The sequence below is a fragment of the Mirounga angustirostris genome, unplaced genomic scaffold, assembly GCF_029215605.1.
Source record: "Mirounga angustirostris isolate CCGP_5_RB_7025 unplaced genomic scaffold, mMirAng1.0.hap1 SCAF_7, whole genome shotgun sequence".
NCBI classification, from domain to species: Eukaryota; Metazoa; Chordata; class Mammalia; order Carnivora; family Phocidae; genus Mirounga; species Mirounga angustirostris.
Window position 1 is genome coordinate 5,810,758 of NW_026991715.1, and position 12,906 is coordinate 5,823,663.

A 12,906-nucleotide genomic window follows, 5' to 3' on the forward strand; every position below is an offset into this window, starting at 1 on the left:
TGCTCCCATGTTAGAGGCATAGATATTTACAATTGTTAGATCTTCTTGTTGGACAGACCCATTAAGTAGGATATAGTGTCCTTCCTCATCTCTTATAATCTTTGGTTTAAAATCTAATTTGTCTGATATAAGGATTGCCACCCCAGCTTTCCATTAGCATTGGAAATGCCTTTCCACCCCCTCACTTTTGATCTCGGGGTGTCTTTGGGTCTAAAATGAGTCTCTTGCAGACAGCATATCCATGGGTCTTGTTTTTTAATCCACTCTGATAGCCTATGTCTTTTGATTGGGGCATTTAGCCCATTTACATCCAGGGTAACTATTGAAAGATAGGAATTTAGCGCCATTGTATTGCCTGTAAGGTGACTGTTACCGTATATTGTCTGTGTTCCTTTCTGGTCTATGTTGCTTTTAGGCTCTCTCTTTGCTTAGAGGACCCCTTTCAAGATTTCCTGTAGGGCTGGTTTTGTGTTTGCAAATTCCTTTAGTTTTTCTTTGTCCTGGAAGCTTTTTATCTCTCCTATTTTCAATGACAGCCTAGCTGGATATAGTATTCTTGACTGCATATTTTTCTCATTTAGTGCTCTGAATATATCATGCCAGTCCTTTCTGGCCTGTCAGGTCTCTGTGGATAGGTCTGTTGCCAATCTAATATTTCTACCATTGTAGGTTACAGACCTCTTGTCCCGAGCTGCCTTCAGGATTTTCTCTTTGTCTCTGAGACTCATAAGTTTTACTATTAGATGTCGGGGTGTTGACCTATTTTTATTGATTTTGAAGGGGGTTCTCTGTGCCTCCTGGATTTTGATGCCTGTTTCTTTCCCCAAATTAGGGAAGTTCTCTGCTCTAATTTGCTCCAATATACCTTCTGCCCCTCTCCCTCTTTGTTCTTCTTCTGGGATCCCAATTATTCTAATATTGTTTCGTCTTATGGTATCACTTATCTCTCGAATTCTGCCCTCGTGATCCAGTAGTTGGTTATCTCTCTTTTTCTCAGCTTCTTTATTTTCCAACATTTGGTCTTCTATATCACTAATTTTTCACTAATTTTTTCTTCTGCCTCATTTATCCTAGCAGTTAGAGCTCCATTTTTGATTGCACCTCATTAATAGCCTTTTTGATTTCAACTTGGTTAGATTTTAGTTCTTTTATTTCTCCAGAAACGGTTTCTCTAATATCTCCCATGCTTTTTTCAAGCCCAGCTAGTATCTTTAAAATCATGATTCTGAACTCTAGGTCCAACATCGTGCTAATGTCCGTATTGAGTAGGTGATTTTTTTCATCTTGTCATTTTGTGCAGAGCACAATAGATGAATGAGAGAACAAAATGCTAAGAGGGTAACAATGACACCAGAAACATATACACTAAACAAATCAGAAAAGACCTGAAACTGGGGGAAAAGAAAGGGAAAGAAAAAAAGAAAAAAAAAAGAAAAAGATAAAAAAAAAAACAGGATATGATCAAATATGATCAGGCTGGTTCATAGATCAGTGCCACACACTAGATTTTGGGTGTATTTTGGTCTGTTAGGAGAAATTGCCTCCCAAAAGTTTAAAGAAAGAAAAACTTACATATGTACAAAAATAAGGTTAAATACGAAGAAGGGATGGAATATGACTGGAAAGATGAAAATTATAAAAGAATTGATAAGAAGTTGTTTGAAAAAAGAAAGAAGAGGAATAAAAAAAAAAAGAGGGCGAGAATGTGATCAGGCAGGAGACTAGAACAAAGCCATACACTAGAGATTTAGGGTATATTTTGGTGTGTTAGAAGCAGCTGTAACCCAAAATTTTAGAGAGAACAACATATATATATATATATATATATATATATATATATATATATATATATATACACATATACCAAAAATAACTTTAAACTACTATGAAGGGATAGAATATGACTCTTAAATGAAATTTTTTTTTAAAAAGGGAATGATAAGTTGTTGGTTGAAAAAGGGAAAAATAAAAAAAATTTAAAAAAAAAGCAAAAGAAAAAAAGAAAATTAAAAATATTCACTTTGAAAGACCAAAGAATCATGGGGAAAAAAGCCATGAAATCCATGTGCTGTATTCCCCTAGTGCTGGAGATCTGCCATTCTCATTGATTGGTAAACTTGGTCATGGCTGGCTGATTTTTTTTTTTTTTAAGATTTTATTTATTTATTTGACAGAGAGAGACACAGTGAGAGAGGGAACACAAGCAGGCGGAGTGGGAGAGGGAGAAGCAGGCTTCTGGAGGATCAGGGAACCTGATGCGGGACCCTGGGATCATGACCTGAGCCGAAGGCAGACGCCTAATGACTGAGCCACCCAGGTGCCCCTCGGCTGGCTGTTCTTGCTGATCTTTTGGCGAAGGGTCCTGTTGCCGAGGTTCTCAAATGTCTTTTCCCAAGGAGTAATTACCCTGCCCTTGCTGGGGGCAGCGCTAAGTAATCTGCTTGGGTTTGCTCTCAGGAGCTTTTGTTCCCTGCAAGCTTTCTGTACAGCTTTGGAGGCAGAGAGTGAAAATGGCAGCCTCCCAATCTCCGCCCCAGAGGAGCCAAGAACTCGGGGCCCCGCTTCTCAGTGAGCCCCCAGAAAAAAGCAGTCAATCACTCCCATTTCCCGATACCGTATGGATTCTCTGAACCCAGCAGATTCCTGAGGTGGCTCCTGCGCCACTCCTCCTGGGGGAGGAAGGTGAGTCTCCCCAGATCTGCCACTTGTTGGGTCCCTGCTGGAGGAACAGTGGCCTGACTGTGCCCCGGATCACAGTTTATGGCAACCCTGAGCTGAGAGCTGACTTCTCGGCTCTGTCTCTGCAGCCAGCTTCCCCGCTCCGCTACCTGGGAGCTCAGCCACACTCAGGCACCCCTGGTCTTTCTGTGACTCCGAGGGTCTTGAGACCACACTGTCCCACAAGGGTTCCACCCCCCGCTTAGCCACTGAGCAACGTCCCTCAGCGGAGCCGACTTCTCAAAGTTCCAATTTTGTGCTTGGCTACTCTATCACTTGCCAGAAACGGCTGACGGAGGCCCACTCCCCCACCATCTGTCTTCCCAAATATCACCTCGGATTCACTTCTCCGCACGTCCTACCTTCCAGAAAGTGGTCGCTTTTCTGTTCAGAGAGTTGCTGCTATTCTTCTCTTCGATATCCTGTTGAGTTCGTAGATGTTCAGAATGGTTTGATCCCTACCTAGCTTAATTCCTAGGACCAGACAAAATTTAGATCTCCTACTCCTCCGCCATCTTGCTCCTCCCCTGCAATCTATCTTCTGTAGTGATGGGTCTATTATAGGACTCAGTCTGTTTTCTTAATTAAGTTATTTTCTTCATTGTTGATTTCAAGTGTTCTTTGTATATTTAGAACACAATTGTTTTTCACATGTATCCTTTGGAAAGAGATCCTTTTTTTCAAGATTTTCTGAGTCTGGAGCTTGCTGTTTATTTTTGAGTTTTTCCTGTCAGAGATCATAAGATTTTCATTTTAATAAATTGCAGCTTATTGATTTATGTTTTTACAAATAACGTATGCCTTGGGGTTGGAGCCGGCCTGGCTTGTGAGCTACACTGAGGAGCCAGAGGTGGGGCTGCAGTTACCTCCAAATCTGCCCTGGTCCCTGGCCCCTGAGGCATGGTGTGTGGGGCGACATTGAAACAGCCCAGGGAGTTCGAGGCAGGGCTGTGGAGTCCTGGTTCCCCAAAGTGGCGGTGCTGCGCCCCTCTGCCTGGCCCCACTCCAGGTCAGGCCCCCCGGACACAGAGACGCCACCGCTTCTCCAGAGCAGACCCCACCACCGACTCTGCAGCACCCCAACCTGCCCCACAACAATCCATGCCTTCCAACACTAGGACAAACTTTTCAGAACATAAAACAAGAATATAGCCCTTATCAGAGTTGGAGACATTTAGAAGCTGTTCTGAATCAGAGTGAAGCTTGTACTTTGGAAAGTCAGCCTCATTCCTCAGCACTCACAGCCCCTAGTTCTCCAGGTTACTCAGGGATGAAGAAGGACCAGCCCTCTTTTCCCCTCTGACAAGTCAGAATAATATGTGAGCATCTCTTAAAAGACTAAGAAGAGAAAATTCGGGAGGAGTATGAGCAAATCCTCAATACCAAACTAGCAGAACAATATGAGCCTCTTGTGAAATGCACACATGATCAGATTATGTGACGATATGGGACAAGGACAACAAGCTATGTGTCCTGAAGCTTTCTGGCATATGTGGGTACCAGGTTTGACCTCAAGAGATGGCTGCTGTACACTTTTTGCAACTGGTTTGTTACCACATTTCAGCTCCAACATGGCATCCTGTGAACATGTAAACGTTTCTTCAGGTGCATTTCATACAACTTGGAAGACCTTAAAACTTTCTGGTTGCCCCAAACATATCATTCTTTTCTGCTCATCCGATAAACAGCCGTGCCCTACTGTGATAGATTTTCCAAACAAAAATACCTGGAGCAGCAGTTTAGCAAAATATGCCCTCAGTGGCACTCAACAAATGGGGTTTCCGCAAGCACGGTTCTGTAAGAAGTGTGTGTGAGAGTGTGTGTATGTGTTTGTGCGTGTGTGTCTGTGTGTATTTTAAGTTATTATTGAAATTGTGCAAATATTTTTTTGATCTTGGGGGTTCTGGCTGTGAATTTGATGCACGACAATTATAGTTAAAAACATTTGCTAGGTCTACAGAAGATCATTAATGTTTTGTGACCATATAAGTTGTCACGGTAAATTGTTATATGTTGTAGGTGTTATTGTTAAATACAGGGACTGTTTCCAGGCACAGAATATGGATCATAAGTTAGGATGGGCATTAGGGGTGATTATGAGGACGTAGCAAAAGTCTCTGGTCCTAGGTCTACAAATGTGTGGTGAGGAATTAGGACAAACTGGAGACGGGCCGTTTGACACATGGACTCTGCCTCGCCGTGTTGAAAAATACTTTGATTCCAAGCCTTCAAATACCCATGTGGAGTCTGTGCTCACCTCATTCACACAGAGAGCCCCTGGACACAGAATCGCTAAAAAGAAAAGGTCTCCCTGCAGCAGGAGCATCAGGGCTTGCTTGGGAGCATAACACAGGTGAGTGGGGCTGGGCCAGCCCCTGGTGGCACTGCTACTTGGGAGGAGCCCCTCTGCCTTTGTATCAGTTATTAAAAACAGAATTTGGATCCTTTGGTCAGGCTCCCCCAAATTCTTCTAAGAAGTGAGCATGTTCAACTGCTTGAGCTTTGTTGTGGCAACCCCCTGCCCAAAGTTGCTTTCAGACTGTTCTTCACCTTGTTTCCAAGGCTGTGCAACAGAATGTAGCCTCTGTTTTGAGGAGGTGGAAGTTAAGTATACATTTATTTTTGACTGTGACTTGTTCAGGACCCCATTTTACAGAATACCTTGTTTCCTTTATTATTGTTTCTGGAAAGGAAAGTTCTATTAAAATTGTCCTAGTTTGAATAGAGAACAGTTTTATTAATTAGGGCTTATGGTTTAGGAAAATGGTTCAGTTTCATCCTTCTGCCATCATGCAATCCAGTTGTCCCAACATCATTTGTGGAAGAGACTGTCTTCTTTTTCCAACAGATTTTTTTTCACGATGTGTTGAAGATTGGTCCAGAGTCCATTTTTTGGTTCTCTATTCTGTTCCTTTGATCTGTGTGTCTGTTTAAGCACCAGTACAATACTATCTCAATGACTACAGCTTTGTAATAGAGCTTAAAATCTGGAAACGTGATTCTTCCAGTTTTGTTTTTCTCTTTCAGAATGATTATGGCTGTCAGAGTCTTTTGTGGTTCTAAACAAATTTTAGGATTACTTGTTCTAGTTCTGTGAAAAATGCTGCTCGTTTTTGAAAGGGACTGCAGTGAATGTGTAGATTGGTCATGGTAGTATAGACAGTTTAACAATATTCTTCTAATCCATTAGCATGGAGTGGTTTTCCATTTCTTTTTGTCCTCTTCAATTTCTTTAAGTGTTCTATAGTTTTCAGTGTAGAAATCTCTACCTCTTTGGTTAGGTTTATTCCCAGGTATCTTGGGTTTGGTGCTATTGTAAATGAGACTGATTCCTTGATTTCTTTTTCTGCTGCTTCATTACTGGAAATGCAACAGATTTCTGTATATTGGTTTTATATCCGGCAACACTGCTGAATATATTTATCAGCCCAGAAATTTTATGGTAGGGTCTTTTAAGTTTTATACATAGACTATCATGTCATCTGCATATACTGAAAGTTGAACATGTTTCTTGCCAATTTGGATGTTTTGTATTTTGTTTTGTAATTTTCTTTTTGTTGCCTGATTGTTAAGTCTAGGATCTCCAGTACTATGTTAAATAATATTGGTGACAGTGGACTTCCCTGTCTTATTCCTGACTGTAATGGAAAAGCTCTCAGTTTTCCCATTCTGAGGATGATATTGGCCATGGGTCTTTATATATGGCTTTTGCTGTGTTGACTTTTGTTCCATCTATCCCAAATTTGTTGAAGCCTTTTACATAGAATGGATGCTCTACTTTTTCAAATGTTTTGTTTTGTTTTGTTTTGTTTTCTGCACCTCCTGAAAGGATCATATGGTTCTTACCCTTTCTTTTATTAATTTGCTGTATCACTTCGATAGATTTCTGAATATTGACCACCCTTGCAGCCCAGGAATAAGTCTCACTTGCTCATGGTGAATAATTCTTTTAATGGACTGTTGGGTTTGATTTGCTAGTATCTTATTGAGAATATCTGCATGCATAGTCATCAGGGGTAATGACCTGTTCTTTTTTTAGTTTAGTCTATTAGTTTTGGTGTCAGGGTAATGCTGCACTCATAGAATGAATTTGGAAGTTTTCCTTCCGTGTCTACTTTTTGGAACAGTTTGAGAAGAATAAGGTATTAACTTATTCTATAAATGTCTGGTAGAATTCCCCTAGGAAGCCATTTGGCCCTTGACTTTTGATTTTTGGGACATTTCTGATTACTGAATCAACTTCTTTGTGGGTTTTGGATCTGTTCAAATTGCCTATTTCTCCCTAATTCAGTCTTGACAGTATGCATGTTTCTAAGGATTTATTAATTTCTTCCAGATTGACCAGTTTGTTGGCATATAAATGTTCATAACATTCTCTTAAAATTGTTTGTGTTTCTGTGGTGGTGTTTGTGATCTCTCCTCTTTCATTCATGATTTTGCTTATTTGATTCCTTTCTCTTTCATTTTGAGAATTCTGCCTTGGTGTTTATCTGTTTTATTAATTCTTTGAAAGAACCAGCTTAGTTTCACTGATCTGTTCTACTATTTTGTTTTCTTTTTCTCTATACCATATATCTGTGATCCAAACCTTTCCCTTGTTCTGCTTGCTATAGGCTTTATGTGCTGTTCCTTTTCTATGTCCTTTAGATATAAGTTTAGGTTGTGAATTTGAGGAGATGGAGGAATTTAACACAAGAGGAAGGAGGTAGTACTCGTAGCCACAGATTTAGTCAATACAGATATAAGATATCTGAACTAGAACTCCAAACCAAGATTATAAAACTACTAGCTGGATTTGAAAAAAAGCAGAGAAGACGCAAGAGAATCCCTGACTGTAGACATAAAATTCTAAAATCTAGTCAGGCCGAAAATAAAAATGCTATTACTGAGATGCAGTCTCATGTGCAGGCCATAAAAATGAGGATGAATGAAACAGAAGAGGAAATCAGTGATACAGAAGACAAAGTTATTGAAAATAAGGAAGCTGAACATGCGTACTATCACGACTGAAATAGGAAAGACAACTATTAGATCATGAAGGTAGACATAGCGAACTCAGCAACTCCATAAGTGAAATAATATCTGTATTGAAGGAGTCCCAGAAGAGGAGTAGGCAAAGGGGGCAGAAGGTTTATTCAAACAAATTAAAGTTCAGAACTTCCTTAAAGCAAGAAAAGAAACAGGCATTCAAGCCTAGAGGCACAGAGAACTCCCCTGAAAATCAACAAAAAGAAGTCAACACCACGACATACTCTAGTGAAACTTGCATATTTCAAAGATAAAGAGAAAATCCTAAAAGCAGCTTGGGACAAGATGTTCTGAAACTACAAAGGTTGACAGATAAGGCTGGTAGCAGACCTGTCCACAGAGACCTGGTAGGGCAGAAAGGACTGGCATATTCAATGTGCTATGTTGGAAAAATATGCAGCCAACAATACTATATCCAGCGAGGCTGTTTTTCAGATAAACAAAATTAAAGGAATTCATGTACACCAACCCAGCTCTGCAAGAAATATTAAAGGGGACACATAGACCAGAAAGAGATCCTGAAACTAACAAAGACCAGAAAGGAACAGAGAAAATCCACAGGTACATCAACATTACAAGTAACACGATGGCACTAAATTCATATTTTTCAATAATTACTATAAATATAAATGAATAAAATGGTCCAATCAAAAGACAGAAGGTGTCAGATTGGTTTAAAAAAATGTTATACAAAAAAAAAAAAAGACTCATCAATATACTGCCTATAAGAGATTCATTTTAGATACAAAGACACCTCTAGATTTAAAAATGAGGGGGTGAGAACCAATTATCATGCTAATGGACATCAAAAGAAAGCTGAAATCTTATGCCAGAAGAAACAGATTTTAAAACAAAGATTAAAAGATATGTAGAAGGACAATATATCATCATAAAAGGGTCATCCAACCAGACGATCTAACAAATGTAAATATTGATGCAAATAACTTAGGAGCAGTCAAATGTATAAAGTAATTAATAATCACCTTAAAGAATCTCACTGATAATAATACAATAATAGTGGTGGACATTAACACTCTACTCATAGCAAAGGATGAATTATCTAAGCAGAAGATAACCAAGGATACAAGGGCTTTGAATGACACACTGGACCAGCTGCACTTAATAGATATATTCAGAGCATTTCCTCCTAAAGCAGCAGAAATTACATTCTTCTTGTGTACACATGGAACATTCTCCAGAATGGATTACATACTTGGTCATAAGTCAGGCATCAACTTCTTGAAAAAGTTTGAGATCGTGCCATGCATATTTTCAGACAACAAGGTGATGAATCTTGAAGTCAAACACAAGAAAAAATAGAAGGACCACAAACACATGGAGGTTAAAAACATCCTACTGCAGAATTAATGGGTCAAATGCACATAAAGAATTTTAAAAAATAAATGGGAGGAAATGGAAGTATGGAAGAAAATGGAAATGAAAACATGACAGTCGAGAATAATTGGGATGCAGCAATGACAGTGCTTTGAGGGAAGTATATAGCAATACAGGCCACCCTCAAGAAACAAGGAAAGTATCAAATGCACAACCTAAGCTTACACCTAGAGAACGTGGAGAAAAAAAATAATAAAGTCTAAATCCAGCAGGAAATGAGAAATAATAAAGATTAGAGCAGAAATCAATGATAAAGGAATTAAAACAAAACAAAACAAAAAAAAACAGTAGAACAGATCAATGAAATTAGGAGCTGGTTCTTTGAAAGAATTAATAAGATTGCTAAAGCTCAAGTAAGACTTATCAAAAGGAAAGGGAAAGGACCCAAATAAGAAAACACCCGAATGAAAGAGGAGAGCTCACAACGAACACCCAATAAATGCAAACAGATATAAGAAAATATGACCAATTATATCTCAACAAATTGGGCAATCTGGAAGAAATGGATACATTCCTAGAAACATAAACTACCAAAACTGAATCAGGAAGTTATAGAAAACCTGAACAGACCCCAAACCAGTAAAAAGTATTCAATTAATAATCAAAAATCTCCCAACACACAAGTGTCCAGGGCCAGATGGCTTCCTAGGGGAATTCTACCAAACATTTAAAGAAGAATTAATACCTATATTTCTGAAACTATTACAAAAAATAGAAATGGAAGGAAAATACCAGACTCATTCTATGAGGCCAGTATTACCTTGATCCCAAAACCAGACAAGGACCACCATTAAAAGGAGAATTACAGACCAGTATCCCTGTTGAACAAGGATGCATATATTCTCACCAAGATACTGCCAATAGGATCCAACACAGTTAAAGGATTATTTACCACGACCAAGTGGGATTTATTCCTGGGCTGCAAGGGTGGTTCAACCTCTGCAAATCAATATGAAACACCACATAAAAAAGAAAGGACAAGAACCACAGGACCCTCTCAATAGATGCAGAAAAAGCATTCCACAAAATACAGCATTGTTTCATGAAAAAAAACTCCACCATGTAGAGAGAGGGGGAGCATAACATCATAAAGGCCATATAGGAAAGACCCAAAGTAAATGTCACCCTCAAAAGGGAAAAACAGAGATTTTCCCCTACGTGCAAGAACACGGCAGGCATGTCCACTCTCACCACTGCTGTTCAAAGTAGTACAGGAAGTCCTAGCCTCAGCAATCAGACAACAAAAAGAAATATAAGGCATCCAAATCAGCAAAGAAGAAGTCCAACTCTCATTCTTTGTAATCCATCTCTCTGTTTCCGCGGTTATGGTCAAAATCATATGTTCACCCTGCCTGTGTCCAAGCGTTTTTAGCTCAGGCATGGGACTGAGTTCCAAAACTCCAAATCTTCAGCATGGATTCGTGTGGTTCCCCTTATGGAGGATCTCCCATGCTGCTGCCTTTTGCCACCCTATGTCAGGAAAGCAATCGCACAACCATGAATCGGTTAGCAGTTTAAGGCAATACAAAGCAGAAAGCTGGCAGCTAGACTCACTGTTCTCAGGCAGGGTTCCTGTTCCTAAAGCTGGGTCGTAAGGTAGCTCTATTTTTAACTTTTAGAAGTCTGGGAACTCTGTCACACTCAGGCACCTGCCATTTTCATGAGACTCCAGGGATCCTGAGACCACTCTGTCACACCCAGAATTCCACCTGGCTTCCCCAACTAAGCACCTTCAAGCCAGGAACACCCCCAAAAGAGCAAACTTGTAAATGTTACCATTTTGTGCTCTGCTGCTTATAAAACTTTGTTGTATCCTCCTCAAGCCCCCTCCCCTACCCTGTATCCTCAGCTATGTCACACCAGATTCACGTCTCCACACCTCCTACCTTACAAATGGTGGTCACTTTTCTACTTGTAGACCTGCAGCACTTGTTTTCTCAGATACTTGATTGATGTCCTGGGTGTTCAGAACGATCTGATAACACTGTAGCTGTATTCGAGGGAGGAGATAAATCTTAACTCCTCCTGCTTGATCTTTCTCATTGGATTCTGGACATGAAGACTGTGAACTTCATGACAGGCTGGATTTTGTCACCCCCCTTCTATGAGAGCTGAATGTTGTTTTGTCAAGCAGGTAATGACTTCTGACAAAGCTTTATCCTTTCTAGTTTTAGGTTTATTGTGCGAAGATATACCAAACATAATATCTACCATTTTCTACACTTTTACTTAAGGTTTGATGGAAGAAGGGAGAGTAGCATCTACTCGACTGCCATGTTATCGACTTACCCCTGAAGTGTGACGTTTCCTGAGGTCTTAATGGCCCATGTCTTCATTAATATCGGTGTCTGTGTTTTAGTGAATGGTGACAATGAGTGACACATTTAGCTTTCTACTGGTGAAGTCCTTTCTCCCTCACCATGAACTTCACTAGGAATACATCCCAAATATGATTTTTTCATCTTGAAGGAAAGTTAATCTGCTTTCTTTTAAAACATGACTTCCAGACAATGATGTCAGCAGGGACACTGAGAAATCCATAGATCGTTGGCAATCTGAGCTTCCTGGTGACTGGCCACTCGAATGGGGACAACCTGAGAATGTCCTGGTGATTGGCCAGGACATAGTTGTGACATCACAAGAAGGCATTGTGATGCCCCAGGGCTGTTATAAAAGCCTCACAAAGACTGAAGCTTCACTAAGGAGAGAAATGGCCCTTAGCCACAGCTCTTCCTGCTATTCCTCAAATTCTCTGCCCACTTCTCTGTCCCTGCCCATGGCAAGCCACCTGCCCACACCTCCTGCCATGCACCTGGCAACTCCTAGACCAGTTTCACACTGTGAGTATGGCCTGGCTACTCAGGGGCACATTCCCATTTCTCATATGGGAGCGGGACACTGGAAATCAGAGCACCGAGGATTCTCCGCCACCTGGGCCCCACCCCTCTGGGGTCAGAACACGACTCAGCACAGGAAAGCTGAGTCCACATCCTGACGGTGCACTGAGCACCCTACTACTTTGGAGCCCTCCCACCCAGCTCAGCACAGGGACCATGACTGATTGAATATCCATCTGACCAGATGTGCAAAATGTGTACAATGACTCCAGACTCCTGGAAGAGAGGGAGTTTTATGAAACAAGTAAGTACTGGGAGATAGACTCGCCTCATCATTGGACACAGTGCCAGTCCTTGAAACACATGCCCTCAGACCAAAAGCTGTCTGACCTAGCTCAGCAGCTGAAATACTACTACTACTACTACTACTACTACTACTACTACTACTACTACTACTACTACTACTACTAATTGTTTTAGGGTGAAGTGCTCTCAACATTTCTGTTAAGGCCATCTGGTCCAGTATGACATGCAAAGACCTGTTTCCTTGGTGGTCTGCTTAGATGATCTGTGCATTGCTGTGATTGGGGTGTTAAAGTCCCTTCCAATCATTGCATTATTTTCAAAGTTTTTCTTTAGTTTTGTTATTAATTGTTTTATATATTTGGGTGTTCCCAAGTTAGGGGCATCAATATTTAAAATTGTTAGATCTTTTTGTGGCCTAGACCCCTTTATTATGATATACTGTCCTTCTTTATCATTATTATACTCTGGTTTACTATCTAGGATGTCTGATATAAGGATGGCTACTCCACCTTTCTTCTCATGTCCACTAGCATGACAAGTGGTTCTCCACCCATCACATTCTGTCTGGTGGTGTTTGCGTCTAAAATAAGCCTCCTGTAGACAGCATATTGATGGGTCTTGT

The 12,906-nt window shown here is 40.4% G+C and overlaps 1 pseudogene; it reads left to right on the top strand.

Annotated features, from left to right (window-relative positions):
* The first annotated feature begins 3,618 nt into the window (after positions 1–3,618).
* On the top strand, positions 3,619–4,195 carry LOC135365241 (akirin-1-like; annotated as a pseudogene).
* The last annotated feature ends 8,711 nt before the right edge of the window (positions 4,196–12,906 follow it).